The following is a 19,549-nucleotide window of genomic DNA, read 5'->3' as shown; positions in this document are numbered from 1 at the left end:
AAATCTTGATGTGAACCCGTCCGGGCCAAGGCTTTTCCCGAGTTTCAGGTCCTGTAGGACTTGTGATAGCTCCGCAGGGGAGAAATCTTCCTCGAGTGCTGCTACATCGTCCGACGGGATTGTTGTGTGAGTATATTGGTGTAGGTAATGACGAGTCTGTTCTTTCAAGTTAGACTCGTCTGGCCCCTCGGGACATGAGATGTTGTATAGTTGAGAGTAGTAGGACCTGAAGGTTTCTAATATCTCACTCGGGGCATGGACCTCCCTTCCTGATGGGTCTAGGATCAACTGAATATTTGTCTGGGGGGCCCTAGGGCGAAGATATCTCGCCAGCCACCTTCCGCTTTTGTTACCGTATTCGTAATGTCCGGCCCGAAATCTGTCTCTAATGTGGAGAGTTTTTTAATCTAGAATAGCTAGTATCTCGTGTCTGATATTAATTATTTCTAATAGGAGTGTCTCTGACCTCAGGGCCTTGTTAGCTGTCTCGCGAGCCTCTAAGTCCTGAAATAGCTTTTTAAGTTCTTTCTTTCTTAAGTCTCGCACCATGAGACATAAATACTCCTCTCAGGGTGCATTTTAAAGCTTCCCATTTTGTAGGCGCTGGGGTCGTATCGGTTCTGTGTGTCTCTAGGAAGGTCTCTATTGTCTTGTCTGTCAGCTTTACAAATGGGGTCTTTAAGTAGGTTATCATTGAGTCTCCAATTAAAACCTCTGTAGTCTTGTCTTGCTGGAGTTATCTCTCCCAAGACTGGGGCATGGTCTGGCCATGTGAAGTTCCCCATGGAACTTTTAGGGGATCCATCTAATAGTCTGTGTGAGACAAGGATATAGTCTATTCTGCTGTATGAATTGTGCACCTGCGAGTGACAGCTAAAGTCCTTGACGGCCGGGTGGAGAGACCTCCACAGGTTGACAAGGTGGAGACTTACCAGCATTTTTTTGGAGCTTGCGTGAGGTCGAGCGAGGGGTCGAAGATCTCCCCGAGGATGTGTCCAGATGTGGGTCCATTGCAACGTTGAAGTCCCCTCCTCCAATGATGGTCGTGTTTCCTGCGAACTCCGACAGTCTCCGGAGAGCTCTGGAGCCAAAGGAAGCCTGGCCCTGATTGGGAAAGTAAAAGTTAGCGAGGGTATAAGTATCGTTTATCAGTTTTAGTTTCAGAAATAGGTATCTTCCCTCGTCTTCCTCTTCGTGTTCCAGAATCTGTGGTTTTAGGGATCTATGGAAGGCGATGGAGACACCGTTTACCTTACGGTTGGGGTAAGAGGCGTGCAACCAATATGGGTAATACCTGTTGTGGCAGCTAGGTGTACTAGTCTTGGTAAAGTGGGTTTCCTGGAGAAAGATTATCAAGACCTTCTTTTTATGGAAGTCATAAAGGATTTGGTTTCTTTTCCCTGGGCTATTAAGGCCTCTGGCGTTAAAGGAGCTTATTGTCAGAGGTGCCATCTCTCATGATCCGGGGGGACGTCGCCAGGGGTGTCGGGGTGAAAGCTCTGAGTCTTGGGGAGGGGGGGCCCCAAAGTATATAAGGTTGAGGGGGGAGGGAGAGTAAATGGGGAGAACAGAAGAAATAGAACGTGCAGTAAATGTTGTAAACATTTTGGGGCGCTGTCTTAGGCCAGGGAAGACACCGCCCCCGAGTATAGTAATCACGTGGCATCCAGCCACGGAGAAGAGACTTAAACTGAGTTGCAGCAACGTGTGCTGCTGGCCTAGTTAGGGGGGAACTGTACCAAAACACGGGCTTCAGCCCCCCCCAAACCCCGGCAACTGGTATTGAACCCCAAGAAGGGTGTGTTTTGAAGCATCCACGGACTTCGGCTGTAGGTATATCGCTAGTCGTGGTCGACCAACACTGGGTGAAAGTGTAGCCACATAAGGGGGGAGTCCAACCCCTTCAGTATTAACGTTTCCCTGCGGAGCTGACCAAGTGCCATTCTTCTCTTGGAGGTAGCGGGTCCGTAGCGCCAACTTTAGGCCAGTCAGGAATTGCGATCATCGGAAGCTCAAGCTTCGCCAGGAATCTCGGAAGATCGCCAAGGCCTCTAAATGTAGCAGTGTTCCCATCTTTCCCTGCCTGCAGCTGGAAGGGGTATCCCCAGCGATATGGTATGTTCTTCTCCTTTAGTGCCGAAACAATAGGCCTTAGGGCTTTCCGGAGTTGAAGGGTTCTCCTTGATAGGTCGGGTAGTACCAGAAGGGGAGTGTCCTTGTAGGTTAATGGGCCTTTCTTGCGAATTTTTCTCAGTAAATCCTCTTTTTCTTTGTAGAAGTGCACTCTACAGACTACGTCACGGGGTCTGGCTGGGTCGGTGCTTTTAGGGCCTAGAGATCTATGGATCCTGTCGATTAACACTGGCTTGTCTGCAGGGTGGTTGAGGATATCGCCGAAGCACTTCGTTGCCCACTTTTCTAGTCGAGCTGATTCTACTTCTTTACTTAAACCTCTTATGCGGATATTATTTCTCCTGTTGCGATTCTCTATGTCTTCCAATTGAGTTAGTATATTGGTTATTTGCACGGAGTGGTCTTGAAGGATGTGGTGGTGGTCAGTGAGCTGTAGATGGAATTGGTTTTGCGTTTCCTCTGATTCAGCGACTCTGTGCCCAATATGCTTTATTTCGGTCTGCAACATTTCTATTGCTTGCATTTGTGTACTTGTCGCTTTAGTCAGCAGGGCGTCTATTTCGTTTCTTGTGGGAATGCTTTTTAAATGTGCTTTCCAGTCCCATGTGTCACTGTCATCCTCGTCGACATCTGGGGCTGCAGCGCCTAAGGTGTTTGTTTGGTTTTTGGGTTTGGAGCTCTTTGCAGGTGCTGGTGGGGGTTAAAGGGGAGCTGGCTCTGGGGGCACTGCGTGAGGTCTCATCTGGGTCTGTGTGGTCCTGTGACTCGTTGGAGGGTTCTCCTTCCCCACTTGCCGGTGACAAGGGACTATTGTGGGTCACTTCCCCATATGTATCTGTGATAGGGGGCAGACAGGTCTTCCCCCTCCCCCAATTCAATCCCAGGGTCTTCACTCACCCGATCTAGGCAGGCAATTGTCAGGTGTTGTACCTCTGGGGGCCAGGGGGCCACCGCGGCAGCGGTGCTCACCCTGTGGGGATCTTTTGTTCCTGGGGGGGTCCATGTTTTCCCTTCTGGGGCCGCTTGTTGTGTGTGGCCTCTTGGTAATGGCGCCGGAGGCTTTTGCCTGATCTTGACTGCCTCTGTGGCTGGGGAGAAGTTTGCCTCTGATCCCGGGGCTCCGGTGGGCTGCTGCGGGTGGTCAGGGGCTTAGTAGGCTGTGTGGTTGCCTTCATGAAAGCTCCGGCGCCAAGCGGAGAGGAAGCTCCTCCCCCTCTCTTGAGCGGCGGCACCATCTTGGGTCCCTCCGGCGCTGCGGGCCGCCGCAGGAGATGATCCATATATGCGTCCAGAGGGCCCATTTCTTCACCGCTGAGCGTCCCCCGATCTCCTGGCTTCCTTATGCGTCCCATGGTGCAAGGTAAGCGTCCGTGGATGCGGTTTCAGCTGCTTGCTAGCCGGGGTTCAGCGGGAGCGCACGGCAGATGCGACCTACTGCTTCATGCTTCAGGCCACGCCCCCTTTCTCCCCTTTTTTTTAATCTTGGCCCTCTAGTCTTTTACTACTCCTTTTTTTTTTTTTTTTTTCTTTTTTCCTGGTCTTTTCTAACCCTTGCTTCCTCAACTTCAATTTGGACATTGTTATATAACATGTTGACTCTTTTTGTCCAGAGAGTTACTTGCCTATACAGGGATTGACTTCTGTAAAAGTGGTCGTTTACACCTCATGGTGTAGGTGGAAGATCTGCTCATATACAGTGTTTTCCCAAAAATAAGATATATAATTTGCCTCCAAAAGAGGCACTGTCTTATTTGCGGGGGGTGTCTCATAATTCTTCCTGGTAGCTGGGCATGAATACCCCATCTCTAGCAAACTAATGCCCTGATTGGTTAATCGAGCGCCAGGTCAGCCAATGAGCTGGCGCTCGATTAACCAATCACAGCCATTCATTGAATGGCTGTGATTCGTTAATCGAGCGCTGGCTTTCGTTGGCTGACGCGGCGCTCGATTAACCAGTTGGAGCAGTAGCTTGCTGGAGGTGGGGTATTCAAGCCCCGCTATCAATTAGAACTGCTCTGTCAGTGTGCAGGTGGACACAGAAGCCTGCCGCAGCCCAGCGCGAGGGACCCGAACACCAGCTGCTAGTTGAGTATTTCTTTTCTTTTTTTACATGCAGTGTAGCTAGGGCTTATTTTGGGGGAGGGCTTATATTTCAAGGCACCCGAAAAACAGGGTAGGGCTTATTTTGGGGGAAACACTAACCTAAAAGGGCTCCATGAGCCCAGGAAACGTAACCAGATCTTGTATAGACTGCATAAACGGCCTCTGTAGCAATGTTTCAAGAAACTTCAAAACTTCCCATACCCCTCAATTCCGCCATAAGTATTTCCCCATTTGGTATCCTATTTATACAGCGTAATCCAAATCAAAAGGGGTATCAATCGCCATTCATAGGAATATACTTCGTTGTACATTATATAAAAATGGATAGTTTTGATCATTATATTTTCCTTAAAGTCTTTTCAGAAGATAGTGTTCGCTAATGTGTATTTTCCGAACAAGGGACAAATTGACCGATCCATATGCTGAGTGTCCTGGAAGATTGTGCTGGCAATTTTCTGAACATCTTTGGGAAGGATTTTAATTTACCTTTCAAGGCTTACATGGACACGTCTACAGGTAAGTCCTCCCTGTCTTTTGCAGCTGTCCGCACAATCTCCCAGCACCTTTCCCAGCTACGTCTAGTAGACCTATAGCATATAATTCACCCTTGAGACTGAGATTTTGCATTTTTTTTCTCTGCGCTACAGAATTACTATCACCATTTGGATTATATTTTCTTTTCCCATTCCCTTCTGGACAGGTCACCTGAGGCTGGTATTGAGCCTATCCTCTTCTCGGTTCATGCTATGGTCTGGGCTTCCTTGTACTGGGGCGACCACGCTCCACTTCCTTTTATGTGGAGACTTAAGACTGTCATTTTCGACCCAGTCTGTCAGGCTGGATTTTATCCTGTATTAGCGACTTTGCAGCCTTCCATACCAATGACTCTACAAGTGCTACCATACAGTGAGAAGATCTGGGATATGTCCTACAAGACATTCTGATTTCCCATGCTAGCAGGTTGAAAATAATTCAGAGCAGGTGATTTGGCATTACTCTATGCTAAACTTTCCAGGCTGTACACCTTACATAAAAGGGTTTGACCTCAGACTCCTACTTGAAATTCTGTGAAACTAGTTACCTCTTCACCACCTCCTAGATAAGAAAGCTGGATGCGCTAGAGATTATCTTCAGTGCCTATATTATGAGTTAGGGAATAAAAGTACCAGGCTACTTGACCGTGCCCTCCGTCCACGACAAAAGGTCTTTTATATAATGTCTCTACACTCCCAGCAAAAAGGGAAAATACATTCCACTATGCAGATATTAGAAGAATTTAGAGAATATTATAACACTCTATCATATTACCGGGAAATACGCTTCCCTTTCAGATCAAGAGTGCAAGCATAAAATGAGGATTTTTATCCAGGAGCTATCTGGATAAATATCAGTCCTTCTTTATCCAGGATGTGCTGCAACAAACTAGATGCAGATTTTTCTCAACCAGAACTGCTAAAGGCAATTAAAAAACTTAAAGGGGTTGTCCCGCGATGACAAGTTAAGTTAAACACTTCTGTATGGCCATAGTAATGCACTTTGTAATATACATCGTGCATTAAATATGAGCCATACAGAAGTTATACACTTACCTTCCCTGCGCTGGCGTCCCCGTCTCCATGGTGCCGTCTAATTTCAGCGTCTAATCGCACGATTAGACGCACTTGCGCAGAAGGGTCTTCTCCCTTCTGGTCGGTCCGGGCACGAGCTGCGTTCTGGCTCCGCCCCATCACGCGTGCCGATTCCAGCCAATCAGGAGGCTGGAATCGGCAATGGACCGCACAGAGCCCACGGTGCACCATGGGAGAAGACCCGCGGTGCATCGTGGGTGAAGATCCCGGCAGCCATCTTGGAGGAAAAGAAGGAAGAAGTTGCAGAGAGGGGATTCGGGTAAGTAAAATTTTTTTTAAATTTCAACACATCCCTTGGGTTTGTCCTGCGCTGAACGGGGGGCGGGACAACCCCTTTAAAGTAGGTAAATGTCCTGACTGCATGACATGAAATAATTTTTAAAATTGATCGCTAACCGTCTCCAGCCTTATATATTCTGTCTTTGTTTCACACAGACCAGATGTGTTTTGTGCGAAAAAGGGACGCGAGAGATAACCCGATTTAAAACTTTCTTTGCTATCCCTGGCATGACAGCGAGGAATCCCGCTGTGCCTCCTCTTGGTTGATGCAGAAAAGGCCTTTCATCAGTGCAGTGGGATTTCTTGCAGCTAGCCTTGGAACGTACGGGCTTGAAAGGGCCATGCTCCAGGCATAACTGCTTTGCATTCCTCCCTGCGGTCACAGGCGTGGGTTAATAGATGTCTCTCCACTACATTCTCTCTAAAGAATGGTTCAAAGCAAGGTTGACCCTTGTCCTCCCTTTTATATATTATTGTAATGGAATACCTGGCTAGAGCCATGCATTCAACCGAATTAGCCATCTATGCCGATTTACTAATTTTTATCTCCAACCCTTTCATTAGATTCAAATGTATCCTCTCTGAATTTCAGGCCTTTGGGGACCTTAGCAATTATAAGGTCAATCTTCATCAATCTTGGGTCTTAAATAGAGATGAGCGAGCATACTCGTCCGAGTTTGATGCTCGTTCGAGTATTAGGGTGCTCGAGATGCTCATTACTCGAGACGAGCACCACGCGGTGCTCGTCTCGATTAAACGAGCACTGACCATTGAATTCAATGGAGACGGCAATACAGCCGGCTCCATTGAAAGCAATGGCCTGCTGGCGAGCGCGGGATGAATTGTCGGGAAGGGCTTAAATATATAAGCCCTTCCCTGCAATTCATCCAGAAATGTGTAAAAAAAAAAATAAAAATATATATATATATATATACTCACCTTGTCCCGGCAGAACGATGTTAGCCCATTGAATTCAATGGAGTCGGCAATACAGCCGGCTCCATTAAAAGCAATGGGCTGCCGGCGATCACAGGATGAATTGTCGGGAAGGGTTAAATATATAAGCCCTTCCCTGCAATTCATCCAGAAATGTGTAAAAAAAAAAAAAATAAAAAAAAAAATAAATAAATAAAAAAAAAAAAAAAAATATATATATATATACATACTTACCTGGTCCCGGCAGACGGAGTTCAGCACGGCCAGCGGCAGTCCTCCTGAACTGCTCTGAACAGCTGAGAGTAGTATTCAGCAGCCGGAGATTTAAAATCCCCGCCTGCTGAATGAGCTGCCTCTAATTGGTCACAGCCTGACCAATCAGAGGCAGATTCCACTCACACACCCATTCATGAATTTATGAATGGTTGTGTGACTGCTGCCTCTGATTGGCTCAGCGGGACCAATCAGATGAGAGGTACCAATCATATGTACCGCGAGATGTAAGATTCTATCCACATACCATATATGCTCGAGTATTAGCTGACCCTAGTATAAGCCGAGACAATAAGTTTCACCACAAAAAAATGGTAAAACTTATTGACTAGAGTATAAGCCGAGCTATACTCGAGTATGTACTAGGTAAAAAAAAACAAAAACCCTTCATACTCACTTCCCAGACGGCATCTGTGTCTGTGTGGCAAGCTGCTTGAATTCTCCCTGCTGTTATCCCCCACTGTCCTCTTTGCTTGGCTCTGTCAGTGCTGTGTAATAAGTGCTGTGATTAGATTGATTGCCAGCCAATCACAGCTGGTGCTTGATCCAATCACAGCACTTACTTACACAGCACGGACGGCAGAGGATTTGAAAGCCGAGCAGGGAGAATTCTAAAGCAGCTTGATTGGCTGTGAATGATCGAGCACCAGCTGTGATTGGCTGACACGCGATCCAGTCACAGCTAGAGATGAGCGAACACCAAAATGTTCGGGTGTTCGTTATTCGGAACGAACTTCCCGCGATGTTCGAGGGTTCGTTTCGAACAACGAACCCCATTGAAGTCAATGGGCGACCAGAGCATTTTTGTATTTCGCCGATGCTCGCTAAGGTTTTCATGTGTGAAAATCTGGGCAATTCAAGAAAGTGATGGGAACGACACAGCAACGGATAGGGCAGGCGAGGGGCTACATGTTGGGCTGCATCTCAAGTTCACAGGTCCCACTATTAAGCCACAATAACGGCAAGAGTGGGGCCCCCCCCCTCCCAAAAACTTTTACTTCTGAAAAGCCCTCATTAGCATGGCATACCTTTGCTAAGCACCACACTACCTCCAACAAAGCACAATCACTGCCTGCATGACACTCCACTGACACTTCTCCTGGGTTACATGCTGCCCAACCGCCCCCCCCTCCCCCCCACAGCGCACACCAAAGTGTCCCTGGGCAGCCTTCAGCTGCCCTCATGCCACACCACGCTCATGTCTATTTAGAATTGCGTCTGCCATGACGAGGGACCGCAGGCACACACTGCAGAGGTTGGCACGGCTAGGCAGCGACCCTCTTTAAAAGTGGCGGAGCGATAGCCCACAATGCTGTACAGAAGCAATGAGAAATAGAATCCTGTGCCACCGCCATCAGGAGCTGCACACGTGGGCATAGCAATGGGGAACCTATGTGCCACACACTATTCATTCTGTCAAGGTGTCTGCATGCCCCAGTCAGACCGGGCTTTTTAATTCATAGACACAGGCAGGTACAACTCCCTATTGTGAAGTCCCTGTCGACCCACAGCATGGGTGGCTCCCTGGAACCCACCGGCGGTACACAGAAATATCCCATTGCATTGCCCAACACAGCTGAGGTAGTAATGTCGTGCTTAATGCAGGTGGGCTTCGGCCCACACTGCATGCCCCAGTCTGACTGGGGTTCTTTATAAGTGTACAGATGTAGTAAAAACTCCGTGTGCACCTACAGCATGGGTGGGTGCCAGGAAGCCACCGGCGGTACATAGAAATATCCCATTGCATTGCCCAACACAGCTGAGGTAGTAATGTTGTGCTTAACCCTTTCCAATCCAATTTGTATATGGTTTTCCTAGTGGGCTTACTCTTTTTCTGCCGTTATACAACGGCGCTATATGCTGGCTAAAGCCAGTACTGCATGAGCTGACACGTAGGATAGGCTCCGACAGCAGAGAGGCTGGCAATATACAGTAAGAGAACCCCGACGGACGTCTACCAACAACGGAGCTGTACAGCCTTAAACCCTAATGTCTTCACAGGTCACACAGTGGACTGGAAAGGGTTAATGCAGGTGGGTTTCGGCCCACACTGCATGCCCCAGTCAGACTGGGTTTCTTTATAAGTGGAAACAGATGCATTTATAATTCCCTGTGGACCCACAGCATGGGTGGGTGCCAGGAAGCCACCGGCGGTACATAGAAATATCCCATTGCATTGCCCAACACAGCTGAGGTAGTAATGTCGTGCTTAATACAGGTGGGCTTCGGCCCACACTGCATGCCCCAGTCTGACCGGGGTTCTTTACAAGTGGACACATGTAGGTTAAACTCCCTGTGGACCCACTGCCTGGGTGGGTGCCAGGAAGCCACCGGCGGTACATAGAAATATCCCATTGCATTGCCCAACACAGCTGAGGTAGTAATGTCGTGCGTAATACAGGTGGGCTTCGGCCCACACTGCATGCCCCAGTTAGACTGGGGTTCTTTAGAAGTGGACACATGTATTAAAAACTCCGTGTGCACCTACAGCATGGGTGGCTCCCTGGAACCCACCGGCGGTACATAAAAATATCCCATTGCATTGCCCAACACAGCTGAGGTAACGTCAGCTGTAATGCAGGTGGGCTAAAAATTAATTTGATTACACTGTAGGCGAGGGCCCACAAAAATTGCTGTATCAACAGTACTAATGTACATCCCAAAAATTGGCCATGGCCAGCCAAGAGGGCAGGTGAAACCCATTAATCGCTTTGGTTAATGTGGCTTAAGTGGTAACTAGGCCTGGAGGCAGCCCAGTGTAACGAAAAATTGGTTCAAGTTAAAGTTCCAATGCTTTTAAGCGCATTGAAACTTATAAAAATTGTTCTGAAAAATTATTTGAGTGAGCCTTGTGGCCCTAAGAAAAATTGCCCGTTCAGCGTGATTACGTGAGGTTTCAGGAGGAGGAGCAGGAGGAGGAGGAGGAATATTAGACACAGATTGATGAAGCAGAAATGTCCCCGTTTTGGATGGTGAGAGAGAACGTAGCTTCCATCCGCGGGTGCAGCCTACGTATTGCTTACGTATCGCTGCTGTCCGCTGGTGGAGAACAGAAGTCTGGCGAAATCCAGCCTTTGTTCATCTTGATGAGTGTTAGCCTGTCGGCACTGTCGGTTGACAAGCGGCTACGCTTATCTGTGATGATTCCCCCAGCCGCACTAAACACCCTCTCCGACAAGACGCTAGCCGCAGGACAAGCAAGCACCTCCAGGGCATACAGCGCTAGTTCAGGCCACGTGTCCAGCTTCGACACCCAGTAGTTGCTAGGGGGCAGAGGCGTCACCAAGGATGGTCGTGCGATCCGCTACGTACTCCCTCACCATCCTTTTACAGTGCTCCCGCTGACTCAGCCGTGACTGGGGAGCGGTGACACAGTCTTGGTGGGGAGCCATAAAGCTGGCCAGGCCCTTAAAGACTGTTGCACTGCCTGGGATGTACATGCTGCTCGATCTACGCACATCCCCTGCTACCTTGCCCTCGGTACTGCGCCTTCTGCCACTAGCGCTGTCGGCTGGGAATTTTACCATCAGCTTGTCCGCAAGGGTCCTGTAGTATAGCAACACTCTCGAACCCCTTTCCTCTTCGGGAATCAGAGTGGGCAGGTTCTCCTTATACCGTGGATCGAGCAGTGTGTACACCCAGTAATCCGTCGTGGCCAGAATGCGTGCAACGCGAGGGTCACGAGAAAGGCATCCTAACATGAAGTCAGCCATGTGTGCCAGGGTACCTGTACGCAACACATGGCTGTCTTCACTAGGAAGATCACTTTCAGGATCCTCCTCCTCCTCCTCCTCCTCCTCAGGCCATACACGCTGAAAGGATGACAGGCAATCAGCCGGTGTACCGTCAGCAGCGGCCCAAGCTGTCTCTTCCCCCTCCTCCTCATCCTCCTCATGCTCCTCCTCCTCCTCCTCCTGTACGCGCTGAGAAATAGACAGGAGGGTGCCCTGACTATCCAGCGGCATACTGTCTTCCCCCGCCCCCATTTCCGAGCGCAAAGCAGCTGCCTTTATGGTTTGCAGGGAATTTCTCAAGATGCATAGCAGAGGAATGGTGACGCTAATGATTGTAGCATCGCCGCTCACCACCTGGGTAGACTCCTCAAAATTACCAAGGACATGGCAGATGTCTGCCAACCAGGCCCACTCTTCTGAAAGGAATTGAGGAGGCTGACTCCCACTGCGCCGCCCATGTTGGAGTTGGTATTCGACTATAGCTCTACGTTGTTCATAGAGCCTGGCCAACATGTGGAGCGTAGAGTTCCACCGTGTGGGCACGTCGCACAGCAGTCGGTGCACTGGCAGCTTAAAGTGATGTTGCAGGGTGCGCAGGGTGGCAGCGTCCGTGTGGGACTTGCGAAAATGTGCGCAGAGCCGGCGCGCCTTTACGAGCAGGTCTGACAAGCGTGGGTAGCTTTTCAGAAAGCCCTGAACCACCAAATTAAAGACGTGGGCCAGGCATGGCACGTGCGTGAGGCTGCCGAGCTGCAGAGCCGCCACCAGGTTACGGCCGTTGTCACACACGACCATGCCCGGTTGGAGGCTCAGCGGCGCAAGCCAGCGGTCGGTCTGCTGTGTCAGACCCTGCAGCAGTTCGTGGGCCGTGTGCCTCTTATCGCCTAAGCTGAGTAGTTTCAGCACGGCCTGCTGACGCTTGCCCACCGCTGTGCTGCCACACCGCGCGACACCGACTGCTGGCGACATGCTGCTGCTAACACATCTTGATTGCGAGACAGAGGAGGAGGAGGAGGAGGAGGGTGCTTTAGTGGAGGAAGCATACACCTCCGCAGATACCACCACCGAGCTGGGGCCCGCAATTCTGGGGGTGGGTAGGACATGAGCGGTCCCAGGCTCCGACTCTGTCCCAGCCTCCACTAAATTCACCCAATGTGCCGTCAGGGAGATGTAGTGGCCCTGCCCGCCTGTGCTTGTCCACGTGTCCGTAGTTAAGTGGACCGTGGCAGTAACCGCGTTGGTGAGGGCGCGTACAATGTTGCGGGAGACGTGGTCGTGCAGGGCTGGGACGGCACATCGGGAAAAGTAGTGGCGACTGGGAACTGAGTAGCGCGGGGCCGCCGCCTCCATGATACTTTTGAGGACTCCGTTTCCACAACCCTATACGGCAGCATCTCAAGGCTGATGAACTTTGCTATGCGGACGGTTAACGTTTGAGCGTGCGGGTGCGTGGCGGCGTACTTGCGCTTGTGCTTGTGCTCCAACAGTTGCGCAAGCGACGGCTGGACGGTGCGCTGAACTACACTGCTGGATGGGGCCGAGGACAGCGGAGGTGAGGGTGTGGGTGCAGGCCAGGAGACTGTAGTGCCTGTGTCCTGAGAGGGGGGTTGCATCTCAGTGGCAGGTTGGGGCACAGGGGGAGAGGCAGGGGTGCAAACCGGAGGCGCTGAACGGCCTTCGTCCCACCTTGCGGGGTGCATGGCCATCATATGTCTGCGCATGGTGGTGGTGGTGAGGCTGTTGGTGTTGGCTCCCCGGCTGAGCTTTGCGCGACAAAGGTTGCACACCACTGTTCGTCGGTCGTCAGGCATCTCTGTGAAAAACTGCCAGACCTTAGAGCACCTCGGCCTCTGCAGGGTGGCATGGCGCGAGGGGGCGCTTTGGGAAACACTTGGTGGATTATTCGGTCTGGCCCTGCCTCTACCCCTGGCCACCGCACTGCCTCTTGCAACCTGCCCTGCTGATGCCCTTGACTCCCCCTCTGAAGACCTGTCCTCCTGAGTAAGCGTTGCACACCAGGTGGGGTCAGTCACCTCATCGTCCTGCTGCTCTTCCTCCGAATCCTCTGTGCGCTGCTCCCTCGGACTTACTGCCCTTACTACTACTTCACTGCAAGACAACTGTGTCTGATCGTCATCGTCCTCCTCACCCACAGAAAGTTGTTGAGACAGTTGGCGGAAGTCCCCAGCCTCTTCCCCCGGACCCCGGGAACTTTCGAATGGTTGGGCATCAGTGACGATAAACTCCTCTGGTGGGAGAGGAACCGCTGCTGCCCAATCTAAGCAGGGGCCCGAGAACAGTTCCTGGGAGTGTTCCCGCTCCTGAGCAGGTGTTATTGTAGTGGAGTGAGGAGGCTGGGAGGAAGGAGGAGCAGCAGACAGAGGATTCGGATTGGCAGCAGTGGACGGCGCAGAACTGCGGGTAGACGATAGGTTGCTCGAAGCACTTTCTGCCATCCAGGACAGGACCTGCTCACACTGCTCATTTTCTAATAACCGTCTCCCGCGTGGACCCATTAATTGGGCGATGAATGTGGGGACACCAGAAACGTGCCTCTCTCCTAATCCCGCAGCAGTCGGCTGCGACACACCTGGATCAGGAGCTTGGCCTGTGCCCACACCCTGACTTGGCCCTCCGCGTCCTCGGCCGCGTCCACGTCCTCTAGGCCTACCCCTACCCCTCAGCATGCTGTATTACCAGTGATTTGATTTCACAGGCAGCTAATAAATTGGCGCAAGACTGCAGGCCAAATATAATTTTTTCCCTTTTTTGAAAACGAAAGGCCCCACTGCCTCTAGTGAATGAATAATCTAAGTTTAATAACTGTGCTGTTTTCCTGCTATTGTGTCACAGAACGTGAGGGTAGCAGAGTTATTAACTGTGGCAGAGCAGGTATTTTTTTTCCCAATTAAGGAAAGCAAATGGCGAAGCCAGGAGTAAAACGTAGCTGGGTGCGTCTGATTTTTACAGGTTGCACACGCAGCCGACACGTGTCCACCGCCCTTAGGACGGACAGAGGCAGGACAAATAGAATTATTTTCCGTTTTTTTGCACCAAAAGGCAGCACTACGTATATTCTATGAACATGAGAAGTTTAATAACTGTGCTGTTTTCCTGCTAATGTGTCACAGAACGTGAGGGTAGCAGAGTTATTAACTGTGGCAGAGCAGGTATTTTTTTTCCCATTTAAGGAAAGCAAATGGCGAAGCCAGGAGTAAAACGTAGCTGGGTGCGTCTGATTTTTAAACGTTGCACACGCAGCCGACACGTGTCCACCGCCCTTAGGATGGACAGAGGCAGGACAAATAGAATTATTTTCCCTTTTTTTGCACCAAAAGGCAGCACTGCGTATATTCTATGAACATGAGAAGTTTAATAACTGTGCTGTTTTCCTGCTAATGTGTCACAGAACGTGAGGGTAGCAGAGTTATTAACTGTGGCAGAGCAGGTATTTTTTTTTCCCATTTAAGGAAAGCAAATGGCGAAGCCAGGAGTAAAACGTAGCTGGGTGCGTCTGATTTTTACAGGTTGCACACGCAGCCGACACGTGTCCACCGCCCTTAGGACGGACAGAGGCAGGACAAATAGAATTATTTTCACTTGTTTTACAAGCAAAAGGCAGCACTGCGTATATTCTATGAATAATAACTGTGTTGTGGCCCTGCCTATACAATTCTTTCCCTGCAGTATCAATGGAGGGTGCAATGGTCTGCAGAGGCGATTTTGAGAAGCAAAAAAAAATGCAGCACAGCTAACAGCAGCCTGGACAGTACTGCACACGGTTAAATATGGCCCTAGAAAGGACCGTTGAGGTTCTTGAAGGCTACACTCACTCCTAACACTCTCCCTGCCTATGCAGCACTTCTGTCCCTAATGCCAGGTGCAACGCTCTGCAGAGCCGATTTTTGAGAAAAAAAAAAATTGCCACTGCTAACAGCAGCCAACACACAGCTATCAGTGGCCCTAATAAGGACCTTTGGGGGGTCTTGAAGCCTACACTAACTACCAATTCTTTCCCTACAGCAGCTCCGGTACAAACAGCACTGTCCCTCATCTAACTCACACGGCATCTGAGGCGAACCGCGGGAGGGGCCGACTTTTATGTTCGGGTGACACCTGATCTTCCCAGCCACTCACAGCAGGGGGGTGGTATAGGGCTTGAATGTCACAGGGGGAAGTTGTAATGCCTTCCCTGTCTTTCAATTGGCCAGAAAAGCGCGCTAACGTCTCAGGGAAGGAAGTGAAAGTAACCAGAACACCGCATGGTGTTCGTTACGAATAACGAACATCCCGAACACCCTAATATTCGCACGAATATCAAGCTCGGAAGAACACGTTCGCTCATCTCTAGTCACAGCTCTTACTTACACAGCGGTGATAGCGAGCAAAGAGGACAGCGAGGGATGACAGCGGAGAGAATTCAAGCAGCTTGCTGCACCGCCTCCGGAGACAGACGTCGGCTGGGAGGTGAGTATGGAGTGTTTTTTTTAAACTCTAGTATAAGCAGAGGAGGGCTTTTTTTTAGCGCAAAAAATGTGCTGAAAAACTAGGCTTATACTCGAGAATATACAGTATATCCCCGCATTCTGTGTCATACTCTCCACTCCCGAAAAAATTGGTCTCCCCCTTCAAAGAGTATAGCCCCTATGAACTTTTGGTAGGGCATAGAAAGTCGCTATTTTTGGATGGATGGGCAATGGGAAATTAAATTCTGTCAAACGAATACAGTTACTTTCTCTTGCCCGTAGCAGTAAAGATTTCAGATTCGTCAAGAAGACATCTTTGAGATCCGAGGATAAAATTCTATATGTGGATATGTCCTCTAACAAACCCATGCACATCCCAATATATTTTATTCGATCCATAACCACAATGTTACCCCTCCTTGTCTGAAGATTTAATTACAATTAAACATAGATGTATTAAAGACCAAGATTATAGCTGGTCCCTGCGTTTCCTCAGGAAACAATGTCTGATCGGTTGATCCAGGAACCCTGCTTCCCTTCCCGATGACTGTCTCTCTCTTCCTCTTCCTCTTCCTAGAAGTTCCATTTGATGGGATTTATTCCTGTTTGAAAATCTGTCTGCAAACCAGTCTGCACGCATACTTTGCCCATTGACAAGGCTAAATGCATGTGCAAATCTGCTGCAGAAATGTATGCTGTATTTCTGTTGTGGTTTTAGAGAGAGAATCCATTCAAAAATATGTGTCAAATTACTCCGTCTGAAATTTCCTGCAAAAATGCAAAATCCACAAGGCGCTCCTTAATTTTTGGAGCTTGTTTGTGTCATGCTGCACATTATGGCCACTTGATATGATATTTCTAAAATCTCAATATTTATTAGCCTGAATCTGCAGATTTGTTTCTCTGTTGACTCTGCCTACAATACAGAAAAAAATAGTTAAAAATTTAAAAATCTGCAAAAAAAGGGCTTTTTGTATACTTTGACTGGTGCAGTTTCTATATTAGGGTGATTTATAGTAGGTTTCTGATACACATGCCCTTCAAACCCTCTTTAAAACTTAACTGGTCCCTGAAAAAAGTGAGTTTGGTAATGTTCTTCTAAATTTAAAAAAATTGCTGCTATACTTTACCCCTTAGTGATGAAGCCTGTTTGCCCCTAATTGACGGAGACCAATTTTGGAAACCTGACATGTCCTTTTAACACAGAATAAATATGTAAAGGTTTTGCATATCCAAGTGATTCTGACATTGTTTTTCACCACATATGGTACTTCATTTAGGTGGTAAAAATAGACCCATAGAATTTGTGAATATTTATTAAAGTTCCAAAATTGGGAAAATTTTGGAAAAGTTTTTTTTTCACATTTTCAACTGTAATATCTCAAATATGTGCAATCATACTGTACAAATTTTTGCTAAGCTATATATTTCCATCTCCTTACTTGTCTGGGTGCACATTTGAAAACCTGGCTTTTTTAAAAAACTATTTAGGTGACATACAAATTTTCATTACTTATCAACATTTTGAGAAACACTTTGCAATCTTGGCTTGGTGTAGGAAAACAAAGGCTCATAAATGTCAGAATGATAGATATCCCCACAAATGACCCCATTTAAAAAACTACACCCCTTAAAGGGGTTGTCCCGCGGCAGCAAGTGGGTCTATACACTTCTGTATGGCCATATTAATGCACTTTGTAATGTACATTGTGCATTAATTATGAGCCATACAGAAGTTATAAGAAGTTTTTCACTTACCTGCTCCGTTGCTAGCGTCCTCGTTCCCATGGAGCCGACTAATTTTCGCCGTCTAATGGCCAAATTAGCCGCGCTTGCGCAGTCCGGGTCTTCTTCTTTTATCAATGGAGCCTCTCGTGCAGGATGCCGGCTCCGTGTAGCTCCGCCCCGTCACATGCCGATTCCAGCCAATCAGGAGGCTGGAATCGGCAATGGACCGCACAGAAGCCCTGCGGTCCACCGAGTGAGAAGATCCCCGCGGCCATCTTCATCAGGTAAGTAAGAAGTCACCGGAGCGCGGGGATTCAGGTAAGCGCTCTCCGGTGTTCTTTTTTAACCCCTGCATCGGGGTTGTCTCGCGCCGAACGGGGGGGGGGGGGGTTGAAAAAAAAAAAAAACCCCTTTAATATATTCACTGAGGGGTGTCATGGGTATTTTTTCAGGAATTAATGCAGTTTAGAGGAGGAAAAAAAAATTGTAATATTTTTTACAAATGTCATTTTAAATACATTATTTCTTTTCTATAGTGCACATGAAAATGAGGATTTGCACCCTAAAATCGATCCCCCTGTTCGTCCTGTGTTCAGAAACATATCCATTGTGGCCCTAATATTATGTCCGTATGTACAACGGGGCCCAAACCGAAAGGAGCATCCAGTGGCTTTCAGGTAATTTAGGCCCCATTGCACACTTGCAGAGCTCTTGAGCTGCCAAAACAACAGAAAACCCCCATAAAGTGACCCTATTTTGAAAACTAGACGCCTTAACAAATTCATCTAGGAGTGTACTGCGTATTTTGACCCCACAGTTTTTTAATGAATCTAAGCAAAGCAGAACGAAAAAATTGCGATTTCCATTTTTTTGACAAGTGTAATTTTAAAAGCAGTTTTTTTTGTACAGCACAGATAGGAATGAAGACTTTCACCTCAAAATGGATACCCCGGTTTGTCCCGTGTTCAGAAATATACCATTGTGGCACTAATCTTATGTCTGTATTTACAATGGGGCCGAAACCGAAAGGCGCATTGCAGTTCAACTGTTTAACTTTTATGTGATCTCTATTATCCGTTGGATAACTGCAATCACATGATCAAAAAACGCTCAACGCGGCCCTCAGTCACTGCTCCAGGCTCTCTGCTAGCTTTAGTAGCCAGGAGAAAGGAGATTTTACATTTTCCGGGACCCTCCCCAGCTTCTGCGCTTGCGTCCGATATTTTGCCGTCGTGTGCATGTGCTGAAGTTGGGGAAAGGTCAGTGGGGGACATGAACGGAGGCTTTAAGCAAGTAATTTCACCTCCCCTCGTAGATCGGATCCATGACGAGACGTGAAATTTTAACTTATTTTTACTTTTACGTGATTGCCATTATCCATTGGATAGCAATGATCACATGACCAGGCAACGCGTACCGCGACCCCCTGTGACCTTTCCAGGCTCTTGACTATGTTTGGTAGCCAGAAGCAGGGAGACTTTAAATTACCCGGGCAATCTGAGGCTTTTGCGCATGCGCAGAAGCTGGGGCAAGATACGCGGATAAATCTGGGGGCCTTAGGTATGTATTTTCATCCTCCCTTGCGGATATTATCCGTGAGGGGAGATGAGACTAACTCCTTTTTTCTTTTTTTACACTTTTCTTTTTTTAAATTTTCAACTTTTTTTTTTTCTGCTTTTTAGGATCGCTGTTATCCATTGGATTACAGTGAACATGTGACCGAGAACCGCATACAGCAGTCCCCGGTGACATCTCTCTACTCCCGGCTACACATGCTGGCTGGGAGCAGAGGGATTTCTAAATCTTTCCAGGGTGCGAGCCCTTCTTCGGATATGTCAGGCGCGTATGTGCAGAAGGCAACGTAAGGTCCTCGAAGGACCATATCGCCGGGGGACATCACAGAGGATGGGGGTGAGTATTTTCACCTCTCCTCATAGATCCAATTCATGAGGGGAGGTGAAACTTTAACTTTATTTTACTTTTTACAACTTTTCTGTGATCACCATTATCCATTGGATAGTGGCGATCTCGGACCTGGGGACTGGTCACCGCGGTCCCTGGCGACCTCTCCATTTCAAATGTCCCCTGCCGATCTGGTCATATGCGCATGATTCGCCATTTTCACTTAGGTGAGCATACGCAGAAGACGCCGGAGGGTCCGCTCCGCACGAGATCAGGGGACATTGCGGAGAATGGGGGTGAGTAGTTTCAGACCCCCAAAGGGATATAAATAGATCATAGTAGAGATTTCAATATTGACTACTGATTT

This window comes from Eleutherodactylus coqui, chromosome 1, assembly GCF_035609145.1.
Source record: "Eleutherodactylus coqui strain aEleCoq1 chromosome 1, aEleCoq1.hap1, whole genome shotgun sequence".
In the NCBI taxonomy this organism is placed as follows: domain Eukaryota; kingdom Metazoa; phylum Chordata; class Amphibia; order Anura; family Eleutherodactylidae; genus Eleutherodactylus; species Eleutherodactylus coqui.
The sequence above is the reverse complement of the archived record's forward strand: the minus strand, read 5'-3'. Positions refer to the sequence as shown.